This window comes from Lethenteron reissneri, chromosome 63 (genome assembly GCF_015708825.2).
Source record: "Lethenteron reissneri isolate LAM-NWPU_2019-01 chromosome 63, ASM1570882v1, whole genome shotgun sequence".
NCBI classification, from domain to species: Eukaryota; Metazoa; Chordata; class Hyperoartia; order Petromyzontiformes; family Petromyzontidae; genus Lethenteron; species Lethenteron reissneri.
Genome location: NC_083841.1, coordinates 57,092 through 78,167, shown reverse-complemented (window position 1 = coordinate 78,167; position 21,076 = coordinate 57,092). Strand labels below are relative to the sequence as shown.

At 49.7% G+C, this 21,076-nt stretch overlaps 1 long non-coding RNA gene across 1 annotated transcript; it reads right to left on the bottom strand.

The window, feature by feature from the left end:
- Positions 1-7,555: 7,555 nt before the first annotated feature.
- LOC133358623 (uncharacterized) lies at positions 7,556-10,827 on the bottom strand. Its single transcript, XR_009757103.1, has 3 exons — positions 10,726-10,827; positions 9,631-9,779; positions 7,556-7,752 (listed from the first exon to the last, which is right to left on the bottom strand). It is a non-coding gene; the product is annotated as an uncharacterized LOC133358623 (long non-coding RNA).
- Between the last annotated feature and the right edge of the window lie 10,249 nt (positions 10,828-21,076).

The window sequence follows — 21,076 nt, the reverse complement described above, 5'->3', positions numbered from 1 at the left end:
TTCATTTCCCTCTTATTGCTCGTTCGTTATTACGCTACAACATCGCAACTCCCGATCATCCGTGTGTGCATTTAAACTGCGCTTCGCAACATTCACAGCATCTTAAGACACAGGCTTTTCTGGGTAATTAAGTAAAGTGGTAATAAATAATATATAAATACACACACACACACAGGACACAACACGCAGAGCTGCTTACCGTTGCACAGCGGTTGTAGAGGTTGCGTTGCCCTCCCTGTCGCACAGCGAGACCGGACCCTGGTCACTGCTGATGGTGGCAGTGGCGGCGGTGGTGGCGGTAGGGACGACGGTGGTGGCGGCGGTGGTGGTGGTGGCGGTGGCGGTAGGGACGACGGTGGTGGCGGTGGTGGCGGTGGCAGCAACGACAGTGGCTGTGACGGCGGCGGCGGTGACGGCGGCGGCGGTGACGGTGGTGGCAGCGGTGGCGGTAGGGACGACGACGGTGGTGGCGGCGGCGGCAGCGGTGGTGGTAGGGACGATGGTGGTGGCGGCGGTGGTGGCGGCAGTGGCGGCAGGGACGATGGCGGTGGCGGCAGCGGTGGCGGTAGGGACGATGGTGGTGGCGGCGGTGGTGGCAGCGGTGGCGGTAGGGACGATGGTGGTGGCGGCGGTGGCGGCGGCGGCGGTGGCAGCAACGACAGTGGCTTTGACGGCGGCGGCGGTGACGGCGGCGGCGGCCGTGACGGCGGCGACGGCGGCGACGGCGGCGGCGGTGACGGCGGTGGCGGCACTGACGGCAGCGACGGCTGGCGGTGACGGCGACGGCGACGGCGTCGGTGACGGCGGCGACGGCGGCGGCGGTGGCGGCGGCGGCGGCGGTGACGGCGGCGACAGCGGTGGCGGTTACGTCGGCGGTGGTGACGGCGGCGGCGGTGGTGGGCGGCGGTGACGGCGGTGGCGATGGCGGCGGCGGTGGCAGCGACGGTGGCAGTGGTGGCGGCGGCGGCAGCGGCGGCGGCAGCGGCGGCAGCAGCGGTGACGGCGGCGGGGGTGGCGGCGACGGTGGCAGTGGGGGCGGCAGCGGCGGGGACGGTGACGGCGGTGGCGGTGGCGGCGGCGGTGGTGGTAGGGACGACGGTGGTGGTGGCGGCGGCGGTGGTGGTGGCGGTGGCGGCAGCAGCGACGGTGGCGGCGGTGGCGGCGGTGGTGGTGGCGGCAGCAACGACAGTGGCTGTGACGGCGGCGGCGATGGCGGCGGCGGGGACAGCGTGGCGGCGGTGGCAGGGGTGGTGGTGACGGCAGCTGCCCCGGAATGCCCGGGTTCAGCTGTGCCGACATCCCGCAGCCAGTGGTGTGCCAGTGCCTGCGCCGGTGTCATGCGACGAGACGCATTCCATCTGTTGGAACGGTACAGACACAAGCGGCACACACGACGAGCGATGACGATCGAAGGATTTACATTTGCCTCCTCTCACTGGGTCCAAGAACTAATGGCAGCAGTGGTAGCAGTAATCCACTTTTGGCAATGATTACCATAATCATCAACTAGCTGCTGATGTATAAACTGTGCTCCCCACTTTGCCACCCTGCTGCATATTAGCCGCTCAGTGCTCTGCTCATTGTGAGCGTCGCTTCTCCGCCCTCCGTTGTTGCCGAGTAGCGAATTACCTCCAACTGCCCAGTAGCCTAAAAGTGCACCTTGCCTGGCACTGCCTTGTGTCGTCTTTCACGAAACCGATCTTAACACCGCTGGTAAAAGTCATCGGCAAGTCCAACCAGCTCCACATCATCCAATGCCCACATGAGCTCATCTCTCCTGTGACATGACGCAGCAGTGACGTGGCCCAGGGTTCGCGCATTGTTTGCCACTTGTTGCAGAGGATCACGGTGCGAATCCAGTGGCCGCCCTGGTTAATGCTGCGGGCGTGTTAACCCTAAAAATACTCGCCGTCTGCTTCATAGAGGATGTTAAAGATCCTATCATGTATTGTGCGAGAGTAGGCTGGCACAAGGTCCACATTTGGCAAAGGAATGTACTGCTTGTAAGCAGGGCTGTCCCATAGGTGGGTTGCAGCGCCAGGGGCCCATCACACCGTGTGGGCCCCCCGATGCCTTCGAGCGAAACCAGAAGTATTACATCTGACACCACCGTGACATCCAAGCGCGGTGTCCCCATAAGCGTTTGGGCCTGGGGAGGCCGCCCTGATTCGCCATACCCCAGGGACGGCTCTGCTTGTAAATTACTCATTTGGAATGTACGTAGAAGTCATCGCCCCCAATACGCAAACTTGGCAGAACCCTCCTGAAAAAAGTCGTGAGGCTTTCCTAGGTAAACGAGCGTCAATAAGATGCATAATTAACAACATCTAAGTCTCTCTATGTTAGTGTATGGATCAAGCCAGTCTATGCAATGATGGAGCTTCTAATTGTGCTTGAGAGGGATGGAGCTAGGGGACAGGAGGAGAGCGGTCGCTCATCAGTCGGAGCAGAGTGACCGATGCGGGAATCCTCGTGGGGGAGAGGGGGAGGGGCTCTTACTGGAGGCAGCAGCTGATGAAGTCCACAAACTCCGGGTCGTAGTTCGCGAGCAGCTTGCTGAGCGGGCGACTCCCTGGCACTCGATGGCGGCCAAACATCTTTGGCTCCTTGGCGGATGCTGCAGGGAGCGCGCACACACAGGAGACACGCGCACACACAGGAGACACGGTCACACAACCAACATCGGCCCTTGCGCACCCGCAGCGCAGAAACAGTGCAATGCAGCAGCACTACGCCGTGGCCCAGCGGTTGCGATTTTGCACCTGTTGCAGAAGTTTGTGGTTACCATCCGGCAGGCCGCCCTGGTTACACTGCAGGCTGCATTAACTATAACACATTTGCACCGTTTATTTCACGGTGGATGTTACAGATTCCGTGACGTAGGCCATTTTGTGCCAGCGTTACGGACAAAGTTTTGCCTATGTGAAAATTTTAACTGCAAATTACTCCATTAGGATTACACTGGAACACTAACATAATGACCCGCCAAATATGAGTTATTTTGACTATGACTGAACTTTACAATATATACACATTTGAAATGCAGAACTCCGATAACCAATGTGAATCACAATGGAGTGTTTTGCATCATCTGGGATGGGTGTTGGTAAGACAAAGGAAACTATGTACGATTCATTGTTGATTTTTGGGTCAGACCACTTAATTACTGAGCCACATTTTTGCTGTAAGACCCAATTGCCACGTGTACAAGATTTTCAGGCTGATTTCCTGGATCTCTCCTGATGCTTAATGGTGAAAGTCGGTTGTGAAAATCGACATTCAAGAATTTATCGGTGGTCGAGCTGAAACAATACAGTTGGCTCGTAAACGTATTCCAGTGAGCTTGTCCCTTCAACTTACCAAAGTATTTCTTTCTTTTAGGAGCGTTATTCACCAAGTAGTCCGGAGGCAGCCCCAGGACCTACACACGGTTCACACAACAACAAAGTTCCTTCATATAAACGCAACCGACTGTTGTAGCGAGTACTGTTAGTGAGCACCGATTAAGGCCGGTGCAGCACACTAGGGGATTGGCCCCATAGCGCCAAGTGCCAGGTGCTCATTTAACACTTTCGGCCTGTGTCCAGTTCAGGTATTTGTTAAAAATGTTGCCAGTAAGCAGAAATCCAACTCGGGTCACCAGGTTCGTAGCTCGATGCGCTAACCACTCCGCTACTACTCCCCACGGTTCACCCACAGGCGCAGGGTCGTGGTTGTGGCATGGCCCAGCAGTTGCACATCTGCCTCCCGTTGCAGAGTTTCCTGGTTCAGATTCGGCCGCCCAATTTTTACTTGCGATGTGTACAAACCGTAAATTTGTACGTGCCGTCTGCTAAATTCGCAGTAGACGTTGAAGATCCCATGACGTTATTCGAAAAGAGTAGGCCATTGTGTGCACACAGTTATGGTCCTGCATATGTGCTGGATGTAGCTTCAAGGGAATGTATCTCATTACTAGACTTAATTTAGAGAATTGCTCTTCAACTTACTGGTGGTGGGTGAGCTTAAACTACAAGTGGCGCTTTGAGTGCTTGCACAGATGACCATTTACTTCTTATGGCTGCGTCAACAGGCGGGTGGCAAAAATGTGGCCAGATCGTGACGTGGCCAAGAATGTTTTGTGAATCACGAGCGAAGTGCTGCTGTTGGGCAGTACCTCCATGCAGCACCCCAACTGGTCGTAGAAGTTGATGGGTTTCGAAGATGGATTTTCCGGTTGCTATCTTCGCCACCGTGCATCCCAGAGCCCACATGTCGACCGAGTTGGTGGACGAGTAGCCCAAGATTCCCTCCGGAGACATGTACTTGACGGTACTGAAGGTCAAGGAGGCTGTGATTCACAAAGACAAAGACCCCCAAATCACCTTTAACAGCATCATCACACGCAAGTCATCACCTCCACACAGTCACATGTACACACGTGTGTGCATACACACCAGATATTCATTGAGACTGAGCATACACACACGTGTGTGCATACACACCAGACACAAGTGTGACAAGCTTTTGGGACAAGTGCTATTAGCAAGCCCTTATGAAGGCCGGCGCGATACACGAGGGGTGGGTGGCCAGCACCACGCCCTACCGCCTTGGTCTCCCCAGTGGTGATCTTTACACTTCGCACCAGGTATTCATTTGAGACTGAGTTGACTTAGGGGAGGCCCAGGAGCAGTTCAGATAATCGCCGGGTCCGTAGCACAGAGCGCTAACCGCTACGAGCAATCTCACTCCCTCACCCGGGTGAGGTCACTCACTTGGATAACCCTCAACGAAGCTGTGTCCAAAGTCGGCGACCTTTATGGTCCCTGCCACGCGGTCCTTAACCAAGATGTTTTCCTAGATGAAGAACAGAAGAAGGGATTCACAGAGGTGATAACAGCATTCAGCCAGCAGTCCATTGAGCATGTACCAAAATACGCAAATATATATTAAAAAGGGAGTCAGACGAGGTGACTGTCAACAAGGTTAGTCGCAGCGATATTAGGATATGTTTCCTGACAGCTGCCACTGGAAGTGAGATGATGCGATGTAAGTTGCTCATTGCGTGGAAAGAGAGGCCCTAATGAAGCGTATAGCTGCTAGTGCATGCGAGTTAGGAAAAACCATGCACACACATGGATTCGGTAACACTTTCCACCACGCATTTGTCTTGGCAAGAATTTTGTGAGCAATTTGTAAGCTGATGAGTCGCCCTTGAAAACGAGCTTACCTCAATGCACTTTAATTGGGAAATTTACTTTTGATTCTGATTCTAAAATTTGTTTGTACATTTGAAAACAGTAATACCCCAGTTTATGTCGGGGATGCGTTCCTGAAAGGGGCGACGATTATCAAAACAACGTAAAAGGGGAAGACATAAATCAGGATATTACTGGAGTGCTTTTTTGTCCTGCTTAGTATCTGAGTTTTTTTGTTTCTCTCAGGCAGGCCGCTCATAGCAACACAACTTTTGGCAAAGTCTACTTCACGTTGGATGATCTTTACCAGTGTTACCGTGCCCCCCACCCATCCCAAACAGGTGAACAAAGCGAATGCATTAAATACTCTTAGTTCTTTCGGTAAAGTCACGTAGGTAAAAAATGAAATTAAAATTAATAAAATAAACAAGAATAAATTAATTTTAATTTCATTTTTTACCTACGTGACTTTACCAAAAGAACTAAGAGTATGAATCCTTGCAGTCACGAAAGCTTCAAATCTAGAATGCATTAAAACCCGTTGCTCAATGTGGCTGGGGCTTTCTCCAGGGTTAGTCTCCAAAAACAACAAAGGTTTACAGTGAAGCTCTGTCCACTCACAGGCTTGAGGTCACCGTGAATGATTGTCTTCGAATGGATGTGACGCAGGGACGTGAGGATCGCCTTGGTGTATATTTTCACCATCTCCATCCGAAGGGACTTGGATTTCCTGTTACCAATCCAATCATCCAGAGTTCCACTGTGAAAGAGGCAACAATACAAAGTCAGTGTCATTCTGTGAGGTTCTGGTTCATATAACAATGGATTATTACGCTCGTTTACCCAGGAGATCCTCAAGACTTTTTTCAAGAGGGTCCTACCAAGGTTTCGCAGCAGAGGGGGGCGATGTTGCTTCTGTGTGTTATCCTAATTTGGGAATTTTTCGGTAGTTTTCAGCATTGGTATGCTTGACCAAGCACACTCAAATTGGGTATTTATTAGAAACTATAAACTTTTTATTTTACCAGGTGAGGCCCACTGAGCTGTATAGCGCTTTTTCAGAAGCGATCTGTCCACAAATGATACCTCAACGAAGTGGCTTATCATGGGGAAATTCAGAGCAGCCAAATACTCTAAACACTTGTTTTTAAATGTGGAGGGAAAAACCGGAGAACCCGGGTAAAAATCCACGTGACCATGGGGAGAACGTGCACACGCCAAATATCGAGGCTCTGGATCGAACCCACAACTTCCTGTATGCCGAGCGAGGTCGTTAAAATTTTACCACCAAAATGTTGAAGAAAGCCGAGAACCCACAGGAAACCCATGCAAAACAGGGAGAGAATATACACATTCCACACTCACCTCCTCCCTCCCTTACACACGCACTAATTCACTCAACACACACAATCATGAACACTCGGTACAGCAGTGGAAGAAACATACAAACTGCACGCTTATAGGCGCATCAGTTGGCAGTCAGCCCCTCGGCCTTGTTGCTGTGAGACGCAGGTGTTACCACTGCGCTGCCATCCTGCTGATTGAGGGGCATGCTATGTCAAATTGGGCAGGGCTGTCGGAGAAAAGAGAATGGCTGCCAGCTCAACATGTGTCCCAGTTGAGCCTCCAAGACTCATGGCAGCTCCACAATTTTACGACGACAAATGGTCGCAAGAGCACGTCAATGCAAGTGCCACTTGGCACGCACCTCAACAGCTCCAAGACGATGGTGTAGTGCTTCCTGAACTGGAACCAATCCAGCATCTTGATGATGTTGGAGTCGTCGGTGTCACTCTCCTCAAGTATGATCCCGATTTGTATCTCCCTCAACTGCAAATTGTTATTCATGGCGCTGCAAAGAGAGTCAACAATTTAATATCATCAATCATAATTTAGACTTATAATACCATGCACACTTTTGGCTCACTCTCAAAGACAGAAATATTGAGATGCATGAGGATCCACATACAAGTGGGAAGGCAGCCAGGGAGTGAGCTGGTGCCAACAATTTCCCAAGCTCTGAAATCCTTTTTATGTAAAGATGTTTGGCCAATTAATATTCATAGTCACAACTAGAGCCGGCTAGAGCCCTAACTGACTATGGCTCTCGTAGCACAAGGTGATTGTGGAGAGAGGCGCTATGTTTCACAGACACAGTATGCAGTAGTTTCAGGGTAGGGGCCAATTTTACTTTCAATTCGGAAATAGCATTGGGATGTTTGGTATCCCCTGGTTAAATTGTCAGGGTTTTTTTTCACGTCGAGTGGAAACTGGAAAATCTGGACAAAACCGATGCGGAACAGTGAGATATAAACTCAGGTCACCCGGGCCATTCTTGCTGTGAGGCACAAATGTTACCACTGTGCCACCCGGCCTTCCGTAATAGTTGCGTTAATAATATCCACCACATTGTGGCACGTGCCAGTGTGGAGTCTTACCTCAATGGAGTTCTGAGTATTTTCACCGCCACCAGGGTGTTTGTCATGTGGTCAAGACACTCGACCACTATGCCTTGACCGCCCTCCCCAATCGTCTTCAGCACCTCATACCGAAAGTTGAGGTGCTCGTGTTTTACCTGCGCAACAATCACACAGTGGTTAAGTGCCGATTCAATCGAGTCTCATTCAATCACTGCTAATTGAGTGCTCGTAAGACAACATGAAGAGATCTTGACTTAAAGCTTTCGTCACTGCAGGAATTCATATTCTCTGGTCTTTATTTTATTGTTCTATCTACGAGACTTTACCGAAAGACCCGAAGAATATGAACATAAAGAGACTTAATCCATGGGAGTGAGAAAGAGCACCGGCTATAGAATTAGCCTCGCTTCGTCAGTCCTATGTGAAGGGTAAAAACAAGACTCGGTAGGCTTGTCTGCTGTGCTAGATAACCTTGTTGCACACACTTGTGGCACACAGCAAGAAGGGCCTGGGGGTTAAATTCCCAGCTTAGTCCCTTTTTGTGTGGAGAAGGTATGTTCTACCCCTCTTTAGCAAATTAGGAGTGTGTAGAGTTTGTATGCTGCTTCCCCTGTTCTGCATGACTTTCCTCCTGGTTCTCTGGTGTCCGCCCATAGCTAATACACACTCACAATGTAACTGGTGATGACCAAACATCCCAATGCTGAAAACTTACCTCCAAATTGCTCAATTGGTATTACACACGGCAACCACGCTGAACGCTGCGAGAAATTGTCAGAACCGTCCTGAAAAAGTCATGGCAATGCTACTATCTGAATCAAAAGTGTTATTTCACGAGTAAAGCCCATTAGCAATCTTTGTAAGAACGTAATCAACCAGGTAATGTGTTAACTGATGTGTTAGCCAATTCTCTGTGTTGCACTGCATTACATTTCTAATTTTACTAGGTTTGTTTTCTCAAACTTATAATTGATTCTATTATTTCTTTTATTTTATATCTACGTGACTTTACCGAAAGAACCAAAGAGTAATTCCTGCAGTAGAGGCCGACCGAAACTGAATTTCTGGTTTCGGCTGAAACAGAAACCAGACCGAGAGTAAAAAATTTACTTTCGGCCGAAACCGAAAGTTTAACTTCACTTTCGACCGAGACCGAAACAGAAAGGTATATAACCGAAAGTTACCGAACACAAGATTTATGAAATACTGTACTAGCTTTACTACCCGGCTTCGCCCGGGACTTGGATTCACCACGGCCGGCCGCCTTTGTCTCCCTAGTGGCGATGTTTACATACCACACCACTTACTCATTTGAGGCTGAGTCGACCTAGGGGAGGCCCAGGACCGGTTCAAATAATCGTCACCGGCCGTGAGCGGGAATTGAACTCGGGCCGCCGGGTTCGTAGCGCAGCGCGCGAATCGCTACGCAGTCGATGCCCCAACCCACACACACACAGACTAAAGACAAGGATCCCCGACTGACCGGCTGATAGACTTATCACTAGCGTTATTATCTAAAAATAGATCTTTAGTTGACGACCGAAAGTCAATATCAGTTTTGGCCGAAACCGAAACCAGACCGAAAGTTAAAAATTTACTTTCGGCCGAAACCGAAAATATGCCTAAAGTGGCCAATTGCCAACTTTCGGCGCCGAAACCGAAACCGAATTTCGGTCGGCCTCTATCTTGCAGTCACAAAAGCTTCAAAATCAAGTTTAAAGCCCATTGAGTGAAGAAACTGTTTTCAAGGGCGACTTGGCCCGGCAGACAACATGAAATACCGACTGCATGTATGCAGGTTTTTTTTCAGCATTGAGATTTTTGGATACCAGTTATATCGTGCGTGACAACACCGTGTGTGATGACATTGTGGATGATGATGGTGTGCACGATAACGCTTCTTTCAATGATCCTGTGATGTAAACACTGTGGTTGATTATGTTGAATGTGATGACGACGATAATGACACCCGAAGTAATAACCAGGGTGGCCTGCCGCATCCGGCAAGGCAGGTATTTTGTCGTGAGTCTTACCGGAATATAACGGTGTTGGTCGTCATCGTAGCCATGGTTGTACTTGCCCCGGGCCTGATTTTGGAGCCCAAGGTACCATATCTCCTGCATGGCCAAGAGTTCTCTTTGCTCCCTGAGGGTCAGGTAGCTGCCGTAGAGCTGCATGATTTCTGCAGAAATGATAAAAATGTATAAACCATTATTACTACCTTTGTTTCCTATGTGAGATTTATATCACGATTTATTACAAGGTGCATTACAGCAATTATAACATTGCACATAAGATGATGGTAGTTGAGATAAAGAGTGGGGTTATTAAAAGTGGTGGTGTCGTTATGGTGACAGAACAGGAGGGAAAGGTAAAGGAGGGGTTTTGCGTAGGCCTGGTCTTAGTTGGGTATCAGGGTTGGGGAGGAGCAGTAGGGGTGGTGATAGGGGTTGAGCTAGGCCTGGTCGTAGCTGGGGGTGAGGACAGGGAGTAGCAGAAGTGTGGGCAAGGGAGAAGAGGAGATGGGTTTTAAGGGAGGAACAGAAGCAGATTCACCAAGGACAGCCTTGCTGAGTCTCAATAATCTTTTTAAAGAGGTTATTGCCGAATTATTACAATAGGGGGTAATGGTGTAATCCCAACGGGATAATGTCAGACAATTGTTTAGTCTTGGGATGTTTGACTCCTAACAGTTTTTTCACGCGAGAAAAGTGGATACCCTTGAGGAAACCCATGCAGAACAGGTGGAGGATATACAGACTCCACAAGCAAAAGCACCTGAGTCGGGAATCAAAGCCAGGATATTCTTACTGTGAGACACAAATGTTACCAGCCTGCCGCCCAAAGTTTAGACGCCATATGAATGTGCACGTTGGGCCAAAGGGAAGAAAATAATTATTTTGTCGTAAGTCTGGCAGACATCGAAGGAGAAAACAGACTAAAGTAAATATGGGAGTTGCAGTAAAATGGTAACTCACTTCTATAAGAATGGTTGCTAGGTATTACATCATCACTTCCATTGCACAAGCCAATCAGCTGAAAGCAAAATCAAGTGCCCATGCAACTTGGCCGCCTTGATGTCCCCCATGCGACATGGCTGATGTGATGTCCTCCATTATTTTTATTACCTTGCGGGGTTTTGCACTTGATGGGGGCTGCTCCTTTTGAGTCTGAGAGCGCACTCCATCTCACGCATTTTCTTTTTCTCACTATATATCGGCTCATCTACACACACAGACAAAATTCCACAATATAGACTGTAACAAACTGTTGGGGCAAATGCAGCCACAAATCTGGCTGTTGCTTGATGAAGCTAGTTGTAATTACTGGCGAAACGTCATACTCGGATTGTAAATGTTGTGGCTTTGCTCTCCAACACACCGGTGTGCTGTACTAGTAACGAATTGGCATGTTCTGTTTATGTGACAAACCTTACTAATTGGCTGTCTGGTGGTGGCGGATTTAACGACACATATTTATGCGATCTAACTAAAAAAACCTGTTATGGATATTGGGGGCCATCCATAAATGACATCACGCGATTTTGGACGATTTTTTACCCCCCCCCCCCTCATCACACGGCGTCACAAAAAGTCAGACCCCCCCCCCCTCAAATATGACGTCACAAAGCTCTGCCCCCCCCCCTAAAATAAAACATGCTTCATATCGCTTTGAACTATTGTAGTGCGTATTTAATGTGGCGCTGCACTCTGATGTTGTAGGAGAAAACATTTATTAAAAAGTCTGTTTAATTAAGTTTATTTAAAGTTGCGCATTTTGATGTGACGTCACATTTCTCATCCCCCCCCCCCCCTCGTCACACATCGTCACAAATATCTGACCCCCCCCCCCAGGTGCGTGACGTCATTTATGGACGGCCCCTTGGTCACAAAAGGCTACGTGTTAAACGCTCAGATACACACACAGGCAGGCAGACACACACCAAGGTACAAATGGTGAGGAGTAGGTACGCGGATAGAGAGTGGAGAACACAGGCATGTGAATCACATGTTCGCCCATACTTCACCACGCGAGTCGAGCCCGTACCTCCATGTTGGTGACGTGTAGAGCAGGAATACCGGAGTGTCTTGCGTCTCGCACCGTCTGGGTCTCCGTGAGGAATGCGGGAGACGAGTGTAGTAGGGTCAAGCACAGTCTAGGATGTGGGACGAGATCGTTACTCACCATGTGATTTACATCTCGAAATCGTGAACAGTTTTTTTAATCAATTGGGATTGCACATCGCCCTCAGCTGGCAGACTAATGGCCACTTGCAGGCCGACTGCTGAGCCACCTTGTTCCCTAGAGAGATAGCTGCCACTGGAGGTGGGATGAGGGGTGCGTGGGATGAGTGAGGGGTGCGGCAGTGCAGCAAAATCCTTAATTGTACCGCACTTCTATGTTCCCCCGTCTCTGTCCCCTGACTTAACCACAGCCCCAACACGAACGCACATCGTCAAAACGGAGATACATCATCAACACGAACTCGCATAACACAAACCCACATCAAACAAACCCACATCATCAACACATTCACATCAACACAAACCCACATCGAACAGACCCATATAACCAACACAGACCCAAATCATCAACACAAACCCACATCAACACACATCAACACAAACCCACACCATCACACTCGCATAAACACAAACCACATCAACACGGACAGACATCATCCTCACAGACTCACATAATCAACACACATTAACAAAAAAATTACATCAATACGAACCCACATTAACAAGGACCCAAATCAACACGGACTCAACATCAACACAAACTCACATAAACAGAAAGCTGCATCAACACGGACCCACATCAACACAAACTTACCAAAACAGACTCATATCATCAACACAGACCCACATCATCAACAGATCCACATCATTAAAAACATCAACACAGAGCCACACCATCGGTACAAACCGAGATCGTGACTCACATCGTGAGCACATCAAGCTGCCGCGTGTAACACGTCGAGCTCGTCACAACTCTGCCGCTCTCACCTGTTCAGAGTGTCGCTCGGAGTGGCTCCAGCTGCTGCCTTCGGTCTCCGTCGTCTCCACGCGTCTCTCCAACTCTGAGCGCACGAGCCACGAAACCGGATGTCGGTCTGATGCGTCACAGTGACGTCACAGTCCGAGATTCCGATTGGTTCCCGCCCCCTTTCGCGACTTCCGGTAACGCGTGGTCACGTGACGTCACGCGCGGCCCCGTGACGTCACGCGCGGCCCGCGTTCACCGTCGCTATGGGGGCCGATTGTATGAACCGGTCCTGGGCCTCCCCTAGGTCGACTCGGCCTCAAATGAGTACCTGGTGCGGTGTGTAGTAAACATCGCCGCTGGGGAGACAAAGGCGGCTTGGTGTGGCACTGGGCACCCACCCCCTCGTGTGCCGTGCCGGCCTTTCTAGGCGCTCCCTAGCAGCACTTGCCCCTGCAGTCTGATCAGGCGATAGAGGGGATCTTTGTGTCTGTCTCTATGTGTCTGTGTGTGTGTCTCTGTGTGTGTGTCTCTACGTGTCTTGAGTGTGTCTCTGTGTGTGTCTACGTGTCTGTCTCTGTGTCTTGAGTGTGTCTTGAGTCTGTGCGTCTCTGTGTGTATCTGTGAGTGCCTCTACTTGTGTATGTGTGTGTGAGTCTGAGTGTGTCTCTGTGTGTGTCTGTGTCTCTGTGTGTCTCTGTGTGTCTGAGTCTGTGAGTGTGTCTGTGTCTCTGAGTGTGTCTGAGTGTGTGTCTCTGTGTGTCTGAGGGTGTCTGAGGCGTTGTGACTTTCTCGATATTCCGCTCTGGTTTTTGTGTCTTCGCGTGTCTCGTTTTGGTGAGCGGCGATGCTGTGAGCGTGTAACGACCAACTTGCAGTGTCTGTACAAAGCGACGTCTAGGTCTACTCAGCCACAAATGTACCATATTGTCAAAATGTATCCCATTAAATAATACCGTATGGTGTGAAATCGCTAATGTTGAAAGTGTATTCCTTAACATTAGCATACCTTTGTATTAAGTTCATATATCGTTTTGCAACGATGTAGACATCGGCTTTAATTGTACACCACTGAATATTAATGTATTTATAAACATATTCTTAGGTTTTTTCGGTAAAGTCACGTAGGTAAAACATTAAAATTAATAAAAGTAAAATAAAATAAAAATCACGACGTTTCGGAGGCAACACAAGTCTCCGTCACCAGGTGGGACCGGAGACTTGAGTTGCCTCCGAAACGTCGTGATTTATATTTTATTTTACTTTTATTAATTTTAATGTTTTACCTACGTGACTTTACCGAAAAAACCTAAGCATATGAATCCTTGCAGTCACGAAAGCTTCAAATCTAGAATTATTTATAATAATTAACTTTAATGAAACATAAGAAAGGTGGGTTATAGAAGGTTCTCACTGCCATTGACAAGTGGGGGGCCATCAGTTGAGTTCGCATAGAGGGGGGGGGGTAACTCAAACGCGTTCGCTTGCCTATGGGGGGGGGTCTACTGGCAATGTACACATAGGAAACATCTGGGGAAGCCTCGATAACAATGTGTCTACATTGGCCTTAAGATGAGTGAGATAGTCTTATTCTTAGGTTTTTTCGGTAAAGTCACGTAGGTAAAACATCAAAATTAATAAAAATAAAATAATAAAAATAATTTTTTTATTAATTTTGATGTTTTACCTACGTGACTTTACCGAAAAAAACCTAAGAATATGAATCCTTGCAGTCACGAAAGCTTCAAGTCTAGAATGAGATAGTCTTGTTTGCTTAAACACGTTAATAGCGTTAATCCTTGGGGGGTGGGGGGTAAAGAGTCGGCGTGCGGACAGGGAGAGGGGTCACGTCTTGACTGATTGTCGCCTCAATCTTGATGTGAAGATTGTCGCCTCCCTGCTCAGTGGGTGCCCCGCAGCCCACACCGCCCCCAGGGCCTCACGGCCTGGGGGGAACCGCTGGAGCTCCTAAATTGACAAACTCTTGAGACCTGCTGCTGAAGCTGCTTGTTGTTGTTGTTGTTTCTTGTTGTCCTTCCCGCACCTCTCATGGGCGAGGTTGGCTCCGTGCAGTGCGATAGAAGTTCTACCTGCACACACGATGGCGGTGATGATGATGATGATGTTGAGGAGGTACCTGCATGATGGTGAGGATGTTGATGCGGCCGCCTGGAACGCTCTTCAGATAGGAAGCCACCGGCGCTGGGCACTTTTAAATCATGGAGATGAACAAAGACTCGTTTCTTTAGAACCGCCTTCTTGTGTTTAGTTTGTTGTCCTTCCCCCGCACCTCCGATTACCACGGTTGGCTACGTACGGTGCGAAAGAAGTTCAGCATCGGGTACCGACACACGTCCTTCTTACTAAGTCCACCACCTCGTTGTTGACTCGGCCGGCAGCACTCGAGAGTCGTGAGAGTGGCGCGTTCTCGACTCGAATCGGACGAGAGCCGGGAAATCCTCAAGTCTCGAGACTGCAGCAGCAGCAGAGTCCTGCTACTACATACACACGTGTGTGTGTGTGTAGTAGCAGGACTCTGCTGCACATCCACACGTGTGTGTGTGTAGCAGCAGGACTCTGTGTGTGTGAGTGCAGCAAAGTCCTGCTGCTGCGGCCACGTGTGTAATGGCGGAGCGCCACGTGTCATGGCAAGTGGCGAGTGGCTTGACCGTGTTTTGGAGTTTGGAGAGGCACACACACACAGCGGTGTACGTCAAACACGGACATTTACTCTGTTAAAATCACTTCACAATCGTGGGCATTTATGCAACGGTGAGAACGTACGTACACATCTATATGGCTTATCGCGGAAGCGGTTGCAATTTCCGCTGTTGTAACTTCTGCAGCGCGAGGCTTTCCCGCAAGAGGGCGCTATGCCTCACAGGCGGGTACAGGAGGCTGCCAGTCCACGAGGGGGGGGGCTGTTGCTGCTGTGCCACGTTGACCCACACGAGTACAACAGCATCCACGGCGGTGAGATGTTAACTACCTCACCTGGTACACAGGAGGTCGTGGGTTCGATGCCGACACTGACGCCTGCTGCTGCTGTACATTTGGAGTTTGCGTGTCTCTCTCCCCGTGGTCGCGTGGATTTTTCTCCAGGTCAAGGTTTTCCCTCCACATTTAGAACCAACAATGTGCGTTCAGAGTATTTGGCCGCTATATATTTACACGCGATGATAAGCAAGTGAGTTGAGCTATCATTTGTGATAGCCATGTCGCTTGTGGATAAAGAGCTACATAGCTCAGTGGAGCCCTTCAACCTGGTAAAATAAAAAATAATTCTAGATTTGAAGCTTTCGTGACTGCAAGGATTCATACTCTTAGGTTTTTTTCGGTAAAGTAACGTATGTAAAAATAAATAATAAACGTTGAAATAATAATAGAAATAAAATAATAAATCACGACGTTTCGGAGGCAACACAAGTCTCCGTCATCAGGTGGGACCGTCACAGCTAGATTTACTTGAAAATTATTTCTATCATTTTTACTTTTATTATTTATTTTTACCTACGTGACTTTACCGAAAAAACCTAAGAGTATAAAAATGAAAAATATTTTATTTTTAACTGCAGCCCTTTGTGGCAATTTGGTTCGAGCCCGGCGTCCGCCCTGGTTAATACAGCCCGGGTGTATTTGACCGTAAAAAGACGGTGCCCCCCCTGCTTCGCTCACGCTTGGATGTTAAAGACCTCCCCCGGGCGGGCGGCGTGGTTTGAAAGCAGAGTGGGGCCTTGTCACGGCGAATTCGCCAACCTCAGTTTGATTCACCCGCCGTGCTAATATCAGTGGAAATAATCTCATCTTGCCCTGGGCATCGTCTAGGTCGATTCAGCGCTACATTAGTACCCGGCGCGGTATGATTCATCGGGCGACGGTTTGACTGTCGCCCGATGAACATTACTCATGTACTGCAGGGCAAGCGCCTGTGTGATCTCTGAGGTAGCTCTGTATTATCTGCTCGGAACGATATTTCCCAAGGGATTGATCGTCTTCTGACGAAGCAACGCCGATGGAAGCGCGGTCGTTGCGAGAACGTCGGGGAATGAGCCGATTGTAGTTTAAAGTGAACCCTCGTGATGAGGGACGCGCGCGCAGACGCACACACAGAGTGCCGGGGCCTGAACCCAGCCATCTCCGCGGAAGTGGCAGTGCAAGTCGGAGAATGTGCGAAGGAAGTGGCGTACGGAACCGTTGCCTTTCTCGGGAAAACATTTGTCGAATGCGACGATAAAACAACAATAAAACAATAAAATAACAACAAAACAATGACCGAGTGAGCGGTCACACCACGTGATCTAGCCACGCAGTCGCACCACCCGGGCTAGCCGTGTGGGCTAGCCACCCTCGCTAGCCGTGTGGGCTAGCCATGTGGGCTAGCCATGTGGGCTAGCCACCCTCGCTAGCCATGCGGGCTAGCCACCCTCGCTAGCCATGTGGGCTAGCCACCCTCGCTAGCCATGTGGGCTAGCCACCCTCGCTAGCCATGCGGGCTAGCCACCCTCGCTAGCCATGTGGGCTAGCCGTGCGGGCTAGCCACCCTCGCTAGCCATGTGGGCTAGCCACCCTCGCTAGCCATGTGGGCTAGCCACCCTCGCTAGCCGTGCGGTCTAGCCACCCTCGCTAGCCATGTTGGCTAGCCACCCTCGCTAGCCATGTGGGCTAGCCACCCTCGCTAGCCGTGTGGGCTAGCCACCCTCGCTAGCCATGTGGGCTAGCCACCCTCGCTAGCCGTGCGGTCTAGCCACCCTCGCTAGCCATGTTGGCTAGCCACCCTCGCTAGCCATGTGGGCTAGCCACCCTCGCTAGCCATGTTGGCTAGCCACCCTCGCTAGCCATGTGGGCTAGCCACCCTCGCTAGCCGTGTGGGCTAGCCACCCTCGCTAGCCATGTGGGCTAGCCACCCTCGCTAGCCATGTGGGCTAGCCACCCTCGCTAGCCGTGTGGGCTAGCCACCCTCGCTAGCCATGTGGGCTAGCCACCCTCGCTAGCCGTGTGGGCTAGCCACCCTCGCTAGCCGTGTGGGCTAGCCATGTGGGCTAGCCACCCTCGCTAGCCATGTGGGCTAGCCACCCTCGCTAGCCATGTGGGCTAGCCACCCTCGCTAGCCGTGTGGGCTAGCCATGTGGGCTAGCCACCCTCGCTAGCCATGTGGGCTAGCCACCCTCGCTAGCCATGTGGGCTAGCCACCCTCGCTAGCCGTGTGGGCTAGCCACCCTCGCTAGCCGTGTGGGCTAGCCACCCTCGCTAGCCATGTGGGCTAGCCACCCTCGCTAGCCATGTGGGCTAGCCACCCTCGCTAGCCATGTGGGCTAGCCACCCTCGCTAGCCATGTGGGCTAGCCACCCTCGCTAGCCATGTGGGCTAGCCGCGCCAATGCAGGCTGGGCTTGGCGGCGCCTCCCCACGCAGCCAGCGCCAATTTCCAGACGGCAAAGCTGTGAGCCACGGTGAGGTCGGCGGGCAAGCCCTCGCTCAGCTCCCCGAATGACAGCTGTTGTTAGGCGAGCAGATTTGGAAAACTTGCATTGGGGGCGTCTTAATGCCCAGTTGAGGTGTGTTAGTGTGTGCGCTATTACAAGATGAGGGGGAGCGGAGGTGCAGTGGTTAACTCACTGTTCTACAAACCTAGCGACACCAGTTCCATGCTCACGGCCAGTGACGATTATCTGAACCGGTCCTGGGCCTCTCCTTAGATCAACTCAGCTGTAATTGAGTGCCTTGTGTGGTGTGGCAATATCGGCACTGAGGAGATAAAGGCGGCCATACAAAGTGTTGTCCACCCATCCCCTCATGTGCCGTGCGGGCCATCATTCATGCGTGTTAATAGCACTTGCCTAACAGTCTAAATGGGAGATCTTTTTTTGTATTACAAGGTCATGATTGTGTGTTTAATTACATATTGTAAACTTTATGTAGCTGTGTAATGAGCCATTTTTGTTGCCAAAAGTTTGACGGATCATTTTTCTTATACACGCTCCTCCTCCTCTCCAATTGGCTGACGTAGATGCCGAGCAACAGTTTCGCATCCAAGTGGTCGAGCCGGATAACCTCGTCAGGAGCGGCGGAGTGTATCGCGGCGATGTCTCCTGCGTACTCGTGGATCGGGCATCGCGTCACCACACGTACGGTTTGTTCTGGATGACCGCAGTCGCACACTGGAGAGTTTTTAATTTTCCATTTGTGCATCAGGTATCCGCATCGGCCTTGGTTTGTATGGATGCCATTTAGGGTGGACCATGAGCTTTGTAGAAGATCAAAACCAGGGATTTTCGTCTAGATTTGAAGCTTTCGTGACTGCAAGGATTCATACTCTTACGTTTTTTCGGTAAAGTCATGAAGGAAAAATAATAATAATAATAATAAAATAAAATAATAATAAATGAAAATAACTCAATTAAATCACGACGTTTCGGAGGCAACACAAGTCTCTGTCTTCAGGTGGGACCGTCACAGCTAAATTTACTGTTATTTTCATTTATTATTATTTTATAATTATTATACATTTTTTTACCTACGTGACTTCAGGGATTTTTTCACAACAAGGTGTTTGTGAGTTATTTTGAACTCCATTTAGCTCTCCAAACTTCATCGGGGTTAAACTCGCATCTTTAGAGGTTAAGTGCATGGGTCCAAAAAAGGGCTTGTGACTTCAAGCGATGACGAGGGACGTTATTGTGGTCCTGGCAAATGGGAAGTCGACTGTTTTCCTGGATTCGGCGGATGCGTCGAGAGAGATTTGTGATGGCACGGACAGCCCAGGGTGTTGGGGTCAACTTGCGCGTTCCAGTAATATACGCTTAAAATCTAGTACTGCCTTCCCTTCGTCTGGGAAATAAATTGATTCCTGGAATAATTTTTAAAATACATTTAGTAACTATGAGATCTGTATGACGTGAATCAAATCAGAAACGTAGATTTTGGCAACAGGGAATATAAGCTCAAGAGTACGGAAAGCGTCGCGAATACGAGGCGTTATATTCCGTTCTCACGTCACATAAATGATAATTACATTTTCTCTGGAGCCATTCATATAATTGCATCACCAACTACCGTACAAAAATTAATTACGAGATTTACCTCAAAGAAGGGGGCCAAACCCTACAGAAGGAACTCGTGAAAATGATTCTTGAATGCAGATATAATCAAAATTATATGTAATAAGCCAGGTGACTTAACAAAAACCTACAACACAAAGGTGGTTGTCATGTCAACCAGGTCGAATTCAGCTCCTCCAACCGGCCAAGAGCGTAAGCCCAGCCACCGATGCTGAGAATGCATTCCCAGCTCGTGGCGCGAGCCAAGACACCTCACACAAGCCAAGACACCTCACACAAGCCAAGACACTTTGAACCCAGGCTACACTCGCAAACAAAGCAACATTGCCTCATGTATATTTACAAGTTTATTTGAAAATGTATATATTACAATAACAATAATGTACAGTGTGTGTGATACGTAGGGTGGCCTGCCTCCGATCCATCCTGGGATTAACCAGGCCGGATTACAGTTCGAGGAGCTCTCAGATCCTTGAAAGTTCTGGACATTGGCAAGTTCCTCCGGCAGGCGAGGCTGCGTTGGCTGGGTTATGAAACCCGCAAGTCCAGCCACAGCACGGCCTAGCAGCCCATGTGTGTAGTGTCTGTGGTGTGTGTGTAGTGTGTGTGTGTAGTGTCTGTGGTGTGTGTGTCTGTGGTGTGTTGTGTAGTGTGTGTTTGCGTGTTGTGTAGTGTCTGTGGTGTGTGTGTAGTGTCTGTGGTGTGTGTGTAGTGTGTGTGTGTGGTGTGTGTGTAGTGTGTGTCTGTGTAGTGTGTGTAGTGTGTGTCTGTGGTGTGTGAAGTGTGTGTCTGTGGTGTGTGTCTGTGGTGTGTGTGTGTCTGTAGTGTGTGTGTAATGTGCGTGTGTGTGTGTCTGTGGTGTGTGTGTAGTGTGTCTGTGGTGTGTGTGTAGTGTGTGTGTGTAGTGTCTGTGGTGTGTGTAATGTGTGTGTGTAGTGTCTGTAGTGTGTGTGTAGTGTGTATGTGTGTAGTGTCTGTGGTGTGTCTGTGGTGTGTGTGTCGTGTGTGTAGTGTGTGTGGTGTGTGTGTGTAGTGTGTGTGTTTGTAGTGTCTGTGGTGTGTGTAGTGTGTGTGTAGTATCTGTGGTGTGTGTGTAGTGTCTGTGGTGTGTGTGTAGTGTGTGTGGTATGTGTGTAGTGTCTGTGGTGTGTGTGTGTAGTGTCTGTGGTGTGTGTGTAGTGTGTGTGTAGTGACTGTGGTGTGTGTGTAGTGTGTGTGTAGTGTGTAGTGTCTGTGGTGTGTGTGTAGTGTCTGTGGTGTGTGTGTAGTGTGTGTGGTATGTGTGTAGTGTCTGTGGTGTGTGTGTTTGTAGTGTCTGTGGTGTGTGTGTTTGTAGTGTCTGTGGTGTGTGTGTAGTGTGTGTGTAGTGTCTGTGGTGTGTGTGTAGTGTCTGTGGTGTGTGTGTGGTGTGTGTAGTGTCTGTGGTGTGTGTG